General features: G+C 37.6%; 1 long non-coding RNA gene across 1 annotated transcript; it reads left to right on the top strand.

Moving 5' to 3' along the window:
- Positions 1-32: 32 nt before the first annotated feature.
- Positions 33-3,704, top strand: LOC112548965. The gene is made up of 3 exons (XR_003092423.1): positions 33-199; positions 1,205-1,313; positions 3,584-3,704. It is a non-coding gene; the product is annotated as an uncharacterized LOC112548965 (long non-coding RNA).
- Positions 3,705-12,454: the final 8,750 nt, after the last annotated feature.

Genomic DNA, 12,454 nt, shown 5'->3' with positions numbered 1-12,454 from the left:
GGAGCCAGTGCCTTTCATCCGGGAAGGGGAGAGGCTCAGGCCAGGAGTCACCTGGAATGGGGGGAGCTTGTGTGCCTGGGAATCCCAGTGCTGGGAAATCCTGCTTCCCTTCACGGATGACCCCTTTTCTTGATTCTTCTTCCTTCAGAAGATGGTTTGACTATGAAATGTTGCCTAGGAAAAGCCCTCATGCTTTCAGGTAAAGGAGCAGCACTTGTCAGCTGGGGGCTTACAGTGGCGTGGGGAGGGGGAATCCATTTTAGGCTCTTTTAATGGCTTGATCTCTTTTATTTATTTATTTTTTTCACCCTCCCCAGGCAAGCAGTTGCTAGCCAAGACCTAGCTGTAAGGAAGCTTTCTCACAACATACCTGTAATTCTTACCTGGAGCCAAGGGAGTGCTGGCCCCTCTTAAAACCAGCAGCCACCCAAAAGAGCCTTTCCTCTTTAAAACCTACTTTTTCCTTACTCAGCCAACGATTTTGGAAAGCCAATCTTTCCAGATCACACCTTCCTTTTGTGCTTAATCCTGGCCCCCAAATATGAAGAAGTCAAGGCCTTTGAATACTCAGTCCATCTTTGTCTTGTTTACTGTTGAAATGCTGAAGGCTACAGATTTAGTGGATGGGCTGGACACTTACACAGTTGTCCAATTCGTGACAGCCAACAGTAAAATGATCTTTTTGATATGATAAAAAAGAATTGGATTTAGGTGAGGGGTTTTTTTTGTTTGTTTCTTTAAAGATATGCGGCCTCCACTTTTGCATGCTAGTTCCATTTTTTTGTTTTTTGGACATTAGATTACTCGATATATAGGGTAGCAAAGTTTATCCTTGAAAGTGCACCTTTATAAAATGTTCCTGCAAGGAGACAGACAAATTAGTTTGTTTCATCTGTATACTTGAAAGTTGGGATATTGTCCATTCAAGGTTATAACGTATCTGAAGCAACAGAGTAGTAAATACAGGGGTTATAGATTTCCCCCCTCATTCTTCCCCCCCCCATTTGAATTTACGTGGAATACTTTCTTCTTAGAATGTATTAGAAAGGTACTTATGATAAGTCAGTCTTACATATTTTAACTAACGTTATGCAGATGGGAGCATCTTTTTTATGGTTGTTTAGAAAATTAAATGAGCTGAAACATTTGGTGATAATAGACTTCACAGGATAATATATGGCTAATTTCTCCTGTATGACTACAGGTGGCAGTGTAGAAGCCAAGAACAAAAGTTGGCAGAAATTATTTTTCTTTCCGTGAGAAAATGAAGAGAGTGTACACATGACTAAGCACAGGAACCTGAAATACCACAGGTATGTAAACGTGATTAATCTAACTGCTGATGAGCCTCCTAGTATTTACTGTATTCCAACGTTTCTGATTTTCTCGGTATTTTTGGACCACATATCAGTTAATTCATTCAAATTAAGTTCTAATCAAACTTGTATGAAAATTCACATGCAATAACTAATGTAAAAAATGGTTTCAAGGTGGTTTTGAGGGGAAGAGGGTATGTCAACAACTCTTCAGTTTGTTTTAACTACAAAAGAATTTGAATGCTGTAGTGTTTGCATAACTTGCTTTCTTAAATAGGTACAAGGCCTTGTACTAATTGTGCTGATAACTTTATTTCCTAAATCAGATATGGTGCTCTCTTATCTAAAATAGACAGACTTCAGTTGTAAAAGGAAGTTCCAACTTCAAAGTGTGTCAGGTGTCTTTTATTAGGATTTTTAAAAATCTGTGGAGTGACAGAGGCAAAGGAATTAGGAAGATGTTTGTTCTTAAGTAAGCTTCATCATTTGCATACTGGGTGCCAAAGGCATGCTTTCTGGAAGTGATTGTTAACTTGTGTGCATGCCCAGGCCCTTCAGATGTGCCTACCTTAGAAGTTATATTGGTTTAATGCAAGGTATGAAATAGCTATAGAGAGACCATTTTGATACTCCACGTGGCCACCCTTATTCTAGTCTGAGAAATGTGTTTTGCTGTTTTTTTAGCTTATGCTGCTTTGGAAGTGCTGTAAATTAAACTGGATAAATTATTTTTCTTCTAGAATGAAAGTTTTCTTTAGGGGAGTTCATAGTTATTTAACTATTCTGGTACAGTACAAGCAGCATATGGTTGGTGTGTTCGGTCTGACCTGGGTGGTGGACAGTTCATCTTTTCCGGCCTTTTACGTCACTGGCAGTTTTGTATTATTGACAACCCTGAAATGGACTACTTTTCAAAGCTGCTGGTAAAGGCAAGGTTCTCTGAGTAACAGTGTAGGGAGCCTAAATGAGGTGCCAACAGTTAAGCGGGTGCTGAGTGCATGCTATGGGTAACTATGTAACTAGAACTAATGAGGTGTGAGAATTTGAGAGCAGGCTGTTCTGACAGGAATTAGCAGGCATGTTTATATCTGCTTAGGTGTCTCCTTTAATACTGAAATCAATCAGAGATGGCAAATGGCAAGTGCTGTTTGCATGACTTAAATAGCTTCCTGCTTGCCTGAAGGTAACTTAAGTGGTTTGTACTGTGTGTTGTGTCTTGGGAAGGGATTGTCTCCTGTTAGCAAAACTCCTAGTTTAAATGAGAAGGTACCTAGAAGCTACCCCAAAACAATCAATACCCCATGCCTCTGATAGTCTCTTAAGAACTAACATGGTTTTAAAACAAACTGTTTTGTTGTGTTTTCTGTTAAACTAGCAAAACTAGAATTTCAGAGTTATGTTGTAAAGATTTCTTTTCTCCCACTGCCCCCTCCACAGCACACTTTAGCACATTATCCTTTGCGATAACTTGGGTACCAATTGCTATCTTTTTAGCTTCCACCCCAAAGGAGGCGCTTAATCTGTTGCTTGGAGGGAACTGGAAATTCTTCACGTACATTTGGCTGTAATATCTGTTGGTTTTATTGCTGATTAAGTAAGGTAGCTAAGAATCCTTTATTTAAAAGCTAAAAATATACAGTTGGACTACTTTGTGAAGCACCTGCCGAAGTAGTTAGTATCTGAATGAATTAATGAATTCAGTATAACATGTAGATCAGAAATTGGATGTGTATATATCATAATGTGTCTTGGCTAAATTTTGAATAGGTTCTGTTGCTAAAATAGTAACTTGAGTCACAAAATTCAACAATTTGCACTGGGTCCCTGACTAGTACTGCAAGTCACTGAGGATCTACGGTATTTGCTCTACTTTGGACTACTTGCATTGGAAATGACAGTGGTAAATTGTGCAATTTGGCATAAAGTAGAAACAAAGCCTCCATTATGGATCAGTTAATCAGACTTGTTTTTCTTTCTTAAAAGTGTAACTCCTTATTCCTGCAAAATTAAAATGGAATTAATTTCTTGTATTCCTATATAAGTACTATGGGAAAAATAGATGAAAACGTCAACATGGCTTTTTGTTGTTTACATTGCTTCTCCATGTTGTTGTATAGCCTTGTTTTGATATAATTGAAAACTGCAGTTGCGATAGTCAACTTAATTTAAATTTGGAGTTATGTTTCATATGAAGTAAACCAGAACGTCTTTGCAATATTAACATTCATATCTATCTATCTATCTATCTATCTATCTAAAATCTCTAGAGATGTTTGCTTTGATGGGAGCTACCAGTCTACATCCATTATACATTGATAATACAACAAATTCCATAGCTTTTGGTGGAACAACCTCCTTATTACATTCGACATCAGTGTTGTCCATGCATTCTTCTTTCTTAAATAAATTTTGGTAAATGTATTTGTACAATGAATCATTTTATGTCTATCATAAAGTTAGGTACCATCTATTAAAAATACTGTCTTGAAATCATATTTGCGGGAGGTAATGACAGTATAGTTTTATACAATAACATATATTCTTTGTCTTACTAACATTCATATAGGATGGTCTTTGAAATGTTATGTGTGAATTAGGAGAAAACATTCAGTCTATTTAAAATGTGGTGAAGCTGGAGCAGGTATAATTGCTGATGTCCAGGGAACCTAGCTTAACAGTAAATAAATAGGTACTTTGGAGAAAATGTAATACTTGAACCCTGACAGGCTTCAGCCAGTACACTTCCTTTTCTTTACTGATTGCAAGTTTAAGTAGCATCTGCTTGAATGGCTATAAAGTATCAAAGGTGGCTTTACATGACACCTATATACCTTATAGAACATCTTCATACCTTACAGAACGTCTATGTTTCTACAAGGTAGAGAAGGATGGCTTTGAGATGAAGTCACTAAAAGACATGAAAATGAAAATTCTAGCTGGACTACACTTGGAATAAGAAGGTAGGAGACTCTAAAACAGAATAGGAGTGTGCAGAGCCCTTTGACTTGGACAACTTAGTCTGTCTTTTAGTATCTTCTCAGTTAGTGCTGGGGCAGCTGGAGTTTTGTGTTGTTTATACATATTTTTATAGCCTTTAATTGAACAGACTAGCTATTCCATGGTAAGGGTCCATTCCAATGACCAATTTGCAATGCATCTTCCTCAAGTGGGTCCTTCAGCACTGCCAAATGTATAGCCTGATGGTTGCAATATAGGACTTGAAAGTGCCCTTGACTAATAATTATATGTAAAGCTAAGGCTAAGTTTTCTGTCTAAAATTTTGAACTTCTAGCCACCATTAATGCTAACAGAATAACCAGTGAATAAAAGGCAAGTGTTGAAAGGGAAAAGAGGCAAGTGATCTTGATTAGTGATTTGATGGTGGCAGAGAGCATGACACTGAAAAAGAGGATGTGCTTCTTTCCTTAGAGAGATTAGGGCTGGAGAGGAGACACATTGCTTTATTATAACCTATGCTTTTATTTATTTATTTTAATGTGTCAAAAAATTCCCTGAAATGGGGGGAGGGACAGGGGTGGCGAGATCTGGGAATAATGTAGATTTCAACTGAGACTACTTAAAGTGAATAGGTTGTTTGAAATATGGAACTAGGCCTGCAGTTCACTGTGCCCCCAAAACCTTCCTTAATTCAGTAGAAAAGGAGAGCAGGAGGATCAGGTCTTAAATAGCTGTCCTCATATGACAGTTCTCTTAAGAGCGCTTAGAGTTTTACTCTGCATTTTAATAACTCCAAGAGAGAAGTTCATTTTTACATCGTCAGTTTTTTTCAACATGAAATATTTTATAGAATAAAATGATATACTGCATTTATTCCCCCCCCCCATTTTTGGCAGTTTATGTATTAAGAGGTTAGAATTTCACATCCACTTCAAACTTTCAAGCATCATTTAACTGACTTGTACCAGCCAAATGCATCCGCATTAAGCAGAATTTCTCCTAATATTGTGCCAATTAAGTAGCAGACATTGCTTTCAACATCTTTAGATGAAATCAGCTCCTCAAGAGTTGTCTCTATTAAGCAGAATTCCTAATTAGGAGCGTTCTAAATGGAATGCAGAGTGTGCTTTTTAATAAGTTTCTATGTGTGCTAGCTTTTTCTCTTCATATCCGTAGACTTGATATCTTTCATGTGAGAGAGCAATGTACTTTCCCTAGAAATAATTTGTATGATCATTAGCTTATTTTATTTGTGGTTGTGAAAAATAAAAATTTGGAAATTGGAAAGAATCCAGGGTGCCTTGGAAAAAATATAGGGAACTACTCATTTCACTGTAGAACTACTGAGTTTCATGTATGCATAGAACTTCTTAGAAGCACATTTAGATCCAAACCAGCAAACATTTACATGCAGTTAACTTGCGTTTTTAATGCTAACATTTTTGTTACACTGAACCGAGTGGGATGCTTAAAAATAACCAGGTGCATAAGCTTTTGCAGAACTGCAACCTTGGTGAAGTCAATATTCTGCACCTGCCTACTGTGCATTTATTGTTTTGTTTTTGTTTGTTTTTAATGCTCCTGACCCTTGATTCAAAATCTGCTTGTTCGCTATCATTGACAGCGTTTTTATACCAAATTCTAATTTTCATACATCAGCTACAGAATTGTACTAGAAAACAAAGCACTTTCATCACATTTTGTAATTTTTCCCCCTCCCCTCTCAACTTTCTATCTTACTAAAAGATTAACTATTGTTGTTTGCATTTTTGGCATATTTTTTTTTAGTGGAAAGTTAGGACTATCACCTTTCAACCTGAAAGGGGATTGCTTCACAGTGATAAGCATCTGAAAGAAATGGTAATGCTTATAATGATATTTTGAAACCCTAGCCAGGTAACAGTCATTCCAGCTACCGATTAAGCAAAGCACTTAACTTCAATGAAAACTTGAAGCCAATTGGACAACTTACACATAAGTGCTTTTCTGAATTGGTCATGTTGCATGACTGTTTAAAACTAAAATTAAATTCAAAGTAATTATTTAATGATTTGAATTTGGAGATTAGGTCCCAGAAGTGGTATTGCTTGCTTTGAATCTAGTAATTAATTTAATCAGTGTTGTGGAACACAGTAAAAAGAGCATGCTAATCGAACTTGTGGAAAGGACTGGTAATACTTGGGATGCCAGAAATAAAGTACAACTTTGCTTTGACACCTTGTGGAAATGGCCTGAAGTGAATTATGAGGTCCATAGCATGAAAAATGAAGTGGTTCTTATTGTAAGAAGAAATAATGAAATGCACAAATACTGGAGAAGAACAGACATGAATCTGGAAGTTGTAGTAAAGATTAAGTTGCGTTTGGAGAAAAGCAAAAGCTTTATTGAGTTGTAGCAGCAGGGGTTTCATATGTAGCAATACAAGCAATTGTCCAGTACCAAGTACTCTCGGTTAAGTTCCACCTGAAGTCCTGTTTTTGTTTTTAATTTCTATTTGCCAAACAAACAAAGAAAAAGCCACAAATCGGAGAAATGTCTAAAGGGCAGTACCAAGAATGATAAAGGATTTTTTTTTTAAAAAGAACAACGAGGAAAAAGTTTGGCATACTAGGAATGTATAGTCAGGAGAAAAATAGCCTAGAAGAGGCATAACTCTTATACATGTAAACAGATATTATGAAGAGAACAAACCTCATTTCATTTTTTTTTCTAAATGATTACCTTGTTATGAAAATCTTCTGTTTCTTGCATAATGATCTGTGACTTGACAGCTATCCTGTGGGCTGTTTTCCATTATTCTGTGTGGATGTCCACCTTCCTGGATCTTGCCCTTAAATTGTCAAGTGTCAATCTGCAATCAATTGTGCAATGTCTTGTTTGTGAGATCCCATGGCTCTTTACCCGAAAGGGGGAGATGTACCCAAAGTTCAGCAAGACAGAAGATAGAAGTGCCAGTTCCTGACTGCACTGAAACTTTCTTTTTGGGTTGTGGGTTTCTTTTCTTTTCCTTCCCTATCTGGTAATATATTGATGTTATGAAAGAAACCCTGCTGTACTAGTATGAGAATTTGGGCATCTATTTGCTCTGAATTATTTTTGTTTTGTATTTTTGTTATTTTGTATCAGTCTCACAAGTTAGAATTAGTTCTTGTTTCTTTTCAGCCTTCATTTCCTCTAAGGAATTAGACATGTTAGACAGGATAGGTTGAATCAGGGTGACTGCCTTGGGCCCCGTGCTTTGGGGGGACCCCACGGAGTCAGGCGGAGCAGCCGTGGCACCTCCTGTGGGGTCCACCTGGAGCTGACGACTCAGCCCCGTGCCATAAAAGAAGCATGGAGACCTCCCACCCCCTTTGCAGGGGTACCACAGCCCCATGCAGTGCTAAGGGGGCCCCGCGCAGGCTGATTTGTCCCAGGTCCTGCACCCCGCTAGGGCCAGCTCTGTTTGCAAGTGACATTCCTGTTAATACAACCCAGGATGCTGTTGGAACGTACATGAAATATAATTCGGTTAGTCTATAAGGTGCAAATATACCTTGCTTTCTACTTGATTTCAGACTAACATGGCTAAGTATGCCTCCTTCCCCTGACTTTTGACATACTTGTAGAATCCTCCTTTTTTTGTTAATCTCCCTTGACAGCTGCATCTCAAAATGAACCTTGGCCTTCCTAATTTTCTCCTTGCATAACCCTGCAATACTCTTATATTCTTTCCTAGTATAATGACTACATTTTCACTTTTTATAGGCTTTTTAGGCTTTTATATCATTTTCACCATTTTTAAAATGTCAGTTCATTGAAGAGATTGCTGTCTAGCCCAGCTGGTCTTCTGTTGCATTTCCCATTCTTCTGTTGCATTGGATAGACTTGCCTTCCAATGGATCTTGACCACCAGTTCCTTGAGTTTGTTGAAGTCTGCTTTTTTTGAAGTCCAGTCTTATTCTGCTGTTCTTCCTTCTTCCTCTTAGGATGTTGAATACTATCATGTCATGTTCACTGCCACCCAAGTCACCTTCCACCTTCATTCTCAACCAATTCCTCCTGTTTACAAGCAGTAAGTCAAGAAGAGGTTTCCTTTTTAGTTGGTCTCTCTATCATCTGTACCAAAAACGTATCTCAAACACACTTCAGGAATTTGCTGGACTCCTTGTGCCCTTTGTGTTTCTGTGCCAGCAAACATTCTTCTAATTGAAGTCCCTCATGAGAACAAAGTCCCTGTGATTTGGAAGCTTCCCTCAGTTGTTTAAAGAAGGCCTTGTCCATCTCTTTCCTCCTGGTTTGGAGGTCAACCATGACATCTCCCCTGCTGCTCTCCTCTCTGACCTTTACCCAGAAGCTTTAAACTGTCCTACCTTCCACTTGCACCATACCTCCAAGCGTGTACATTGCTTTTGTATGTAGGGCAACACTTCCTCCTTATTTTCCCCTGCCTATCCTTCCTGAACAAACAATACCCATCCATGGTAGATCTCCAGTCATGGGAACTATCCCCCCACGTCTCCATAATCCCAATTACATCGTAATTTTGTGCTTGTACAAGGACCTCCAGTTCTTTCTGTTTGTTCCCCATACTTCTCGCGTTAGTAGATATACATTTCAGGTGTCCAGCTGACTGTCCTATCGTCTTCTGGAGAACATTGCTAAAGCATCTGTTATTGCTCTCCCTTATTAAGATTTTATCTAGATCCTCAGGCTCTCTGCTTAATTCTCTGGGCTTTTGTCTCCTTCTCCCAGTGAACCTAGTCCTCCTCACTAGGTTAGCAAGCTTGTATCTGAAGATGCTTGTCCCTCTTTTCATCAGGTGAACACCAGGGCCATGTCCAGAAAAGCACAGCCGTGCAGTATGTGCGGTGTGTGGCACCACAGACCCATCTTCTAATTTTCCCCAGAGAACCAAATGTCCACACCACGTGTGGATGCAGCCCAGCAGTCAATCTTTCTGGAACACTACTCTATGGTCAAAGAAGCCAAAGCCCTGCTGGTGACACCATCTATGCAGCCACAGTATTTTAGTGTTTGTGCTTCCCCAAAAGATTTAAAGTGGAATCTCTTCCTTTGTTTTTTTTTCTCTGACTTCTTTGCCAGAATGACGTATTTTTTGGTTGATACACGTAGGTTCAGATTGTACTCCACATATTAATATATGTGGAGTACAAAAAATATCATTAAATTTATACTTTTAATATACTACTTTTTATATTAAAAATATTAATATTTTTTTTAATATAAAAAGTAGGCAGGTTCTCTTCCTCCTTGCTCTTTTTTCTGCAACTTGGTCTGAAGGGTAAGGTGGTGGTTGTTACAAAAGTAGAGGTATTATAGATTTTCAGGGATTTTAACAGGGTGGAACAAAATCCCAGTTAAGAGCCTAAGTCTACTCGTGTGCCTAATAGATAAAATATGATCTCACCCTTAGTCTCTCCTAAGTCTGATTGTAGTGAAATATGTGTTCTGGTTATTATTATGGAGTTTGTTTGTTTGTTTTACAATGAATGAATTTAAAATCCCACATATACCTTTTAGATTTCTATATTTCCTTGTGGGCATTTTTATTACCTGATTGGTTGGTTTAGAGGTCTGTAATGATGACTTTGTGTGAGAGAGAGACTTGAACTGTGGCATTATAAGAAGTATGACGTTATAAGACGAACCCCAGATACTCTTTCTGGAGTTGTCTTTACAGGGCAGGAACCATCAGCTCCTAAGGCTGGTGGAAGTTGAAGTAGCTGGTGGGTGCATCCCATTCCTTGCTTGTGCTTCTCTTGTCCTTTCAAATGCTAGGGAAACTGGGTGGGAGATTATTACTTTCTAATCCTTGTCACTGGTGCTCTGTCACTTAAGATGGAGGCAGAAGGTAGCAGTGAAGAAACACAGCTGCAGTTGTATTTCTGTGTTTCCCTAGTACATTCTAAAAGAGGAGTCAAAACGAAGGGAGTAATATAAAGGTTATTAGTGGTATAAAAGAGAGAAAAGAAATGGCTATAAAAGAAATAGCCTTTTGATTCTGAGGCTTTTATTTTAGCTTAAAATGTAGTCTGGATCTGATTCTGTTAAGTGGAATAAGTTGGCTTAGGTGCTGAAGTCCTCCTGCTTAAGTCCTTGAGAAATGGTTAATGCAAAAGATGATGGCTGCTTGTTGCTTTTTGAGATTTAGTCTTCAGGCTAAGATGATGGCATGTTACAAAGGAGGCAGATGAACATTTAATTTCAGGGATTTCTGAGCAAGGTGGAATAGGACCATAGTTTGGTATCGGATTTAGTTAGTATGTTTTCACTTGAGTCACCTGTCAATTTTTAGAGAAATTTTATGGCAATAAATATGGTGACCATAGAATATGAGGCTAAGCAATGAAGGACTGTTTCTGAAGACAACCCTGTGGCAAAAATACTTAGTATGCAATATATTTGCTAACTGGAACTGCTAATTTCATAATGCAATTACTTTTTTCAATTGCATGTTTTAAAAAATATAAATTTCTACCAACCAAACAAGATATTGGTCTTTCCTGTGACTTGAGTTGACTTTTGGAGCTGGTAATGAGGCAAGATATCTTGCAGCAATTGTACCACAGAAACAGAACCAGATTTAAACTAATGCACTCAAGATAGGCTTGTGGGTCTGTGATCAATGGGACTCAAGTTTTATTCTAGGATTAGAAATGGTACAGAATTCTTTAGTAGTGGTGTAGGGGTTTTCCACAAACAGATCATGAGATTTCAAAGCATTCTCTTCTGCCCCTTTCACTTATTTATAGTGTTCTTGTTTACAATATTATAATAAACTTGATAATTGACAGCAGATGAGGTAAGGAGATACGGACTATTAGTGGCAACTGTATATTGCTTATTTTATTACGTATGTGCTTCTGATTTCTTATTTGAAAAGAAGTGACAAGCAGTAGTTGAAGTTTTTGGATTCCTCCCTATTTTTTCTGTCTCCCATGTAATGAGAACCCATGTAGTTTGGAGCACATGTATTTGAATGAAATCTTTTAGAAGATATTTATACTTTAAGGCCAAATTTCAAAATGAAATGTTGGAGTGTAGCATTTTTATTGTGTGTGCTGCATATATTTCCCCTATATACAAACCTTCCAAATAGTTAAGAACATAATTGGTTTATCCTTTATTACTTCTAATAGCATTTAATGTGGCATAGTTCAATATCATCACCTGAACTTCTTGGTTTATGTCCTTTTTATTCTATATATGGAGGACAACTCCTGAGGCTTAAAATTTTGAATTGCTTATTCATAGTTAGTTTGTTTAATGATATACTCAAAACCAGCATAATGAAGGGCAGGACTTGGGGAATTTGTCTAAAAAAAAAAAAGTACAGGACTGAAACAGGGTAAACAAGTAATGGTAGACTAAATTATGGCACATGAGGTTTCTCTTGGTGTGAAATGAGTTACTATATGGACATTAGGTAGATCACCTTTTTGGCTTACTCAACCATGATAACAGGAAATAACTACATTTACCATAAGAAGGTACCTTGCTAACCACAACCTTTCACTACTATGCTTGTGTTGTCTTTGTATACACGTTCTGAAGTAAAAATACTGGTACCCCTGTGTCAGTGATGGGAAGTAGAGGGCAGCTTTTGTCATAGTTCATCTGTAGGAGGGCAAATTGACAGTTACGTGAATTTTCCCCTAATTGCAGAATGAGTACCCAATATTTCTTAGAAATTGAAGACATGATTTTAAAATACTTAGAAATATAACCTAGAACTTGGAAATGCTTCTCCACAACTACATCTTTACTTAGATTTTTCTTTTCTTAAACATAGGAAAATATATTTATATTGTAAATATTTTTGCTTTTAAAATTTGAGTTGGAGACTAATAGACCCTTAGTTTTCTTCATGGATTTCTAAAGTGAAACGAGACCATTACAACCTCTTGTCTGACATACTGTGTAATATAGGACATTAAAATTTCCTTAATAGTCTGTTAGAATGGAGCTTATCTTTTAGAAGGTTGCGTAGTCTTGAGTTGAGTACCTGTAAAACATTGAGGATCTATAACTTTGCTTATACATTGTTCCAGTTGTTCATTTGGAACCATAGTTACTCCCGGTTACTTTTTTCCTTATTTGCTGAGTTTTAAATTCCATCCATCTGTCAGTTCTTTTTATGTCTTTCTGGGCTACATAAAGGGCCCTGTAAGGAGTGC

The sequence above is a fragment of the Alligator sinensis genome, unplaced genomic scaffold (assembly GCF_000455745.1).
Source record: "Alligator sinensis unplaced genomic scaffold, ASM45574v1 scaffold2245_1, whole genome shotgun sequence".
Taxonomy (NCBI): domain Eukaryota; kingdom Metazoa; phylum Chordata; order Crocodylia; family Alligatoridae; genus Alligator; species Alligator sinensis.
The sequence above is the reverse complement of the archived record's forward strand: the minus strand, read 5'-3'. Positions and strand labels throughout refer to the sequence as shown.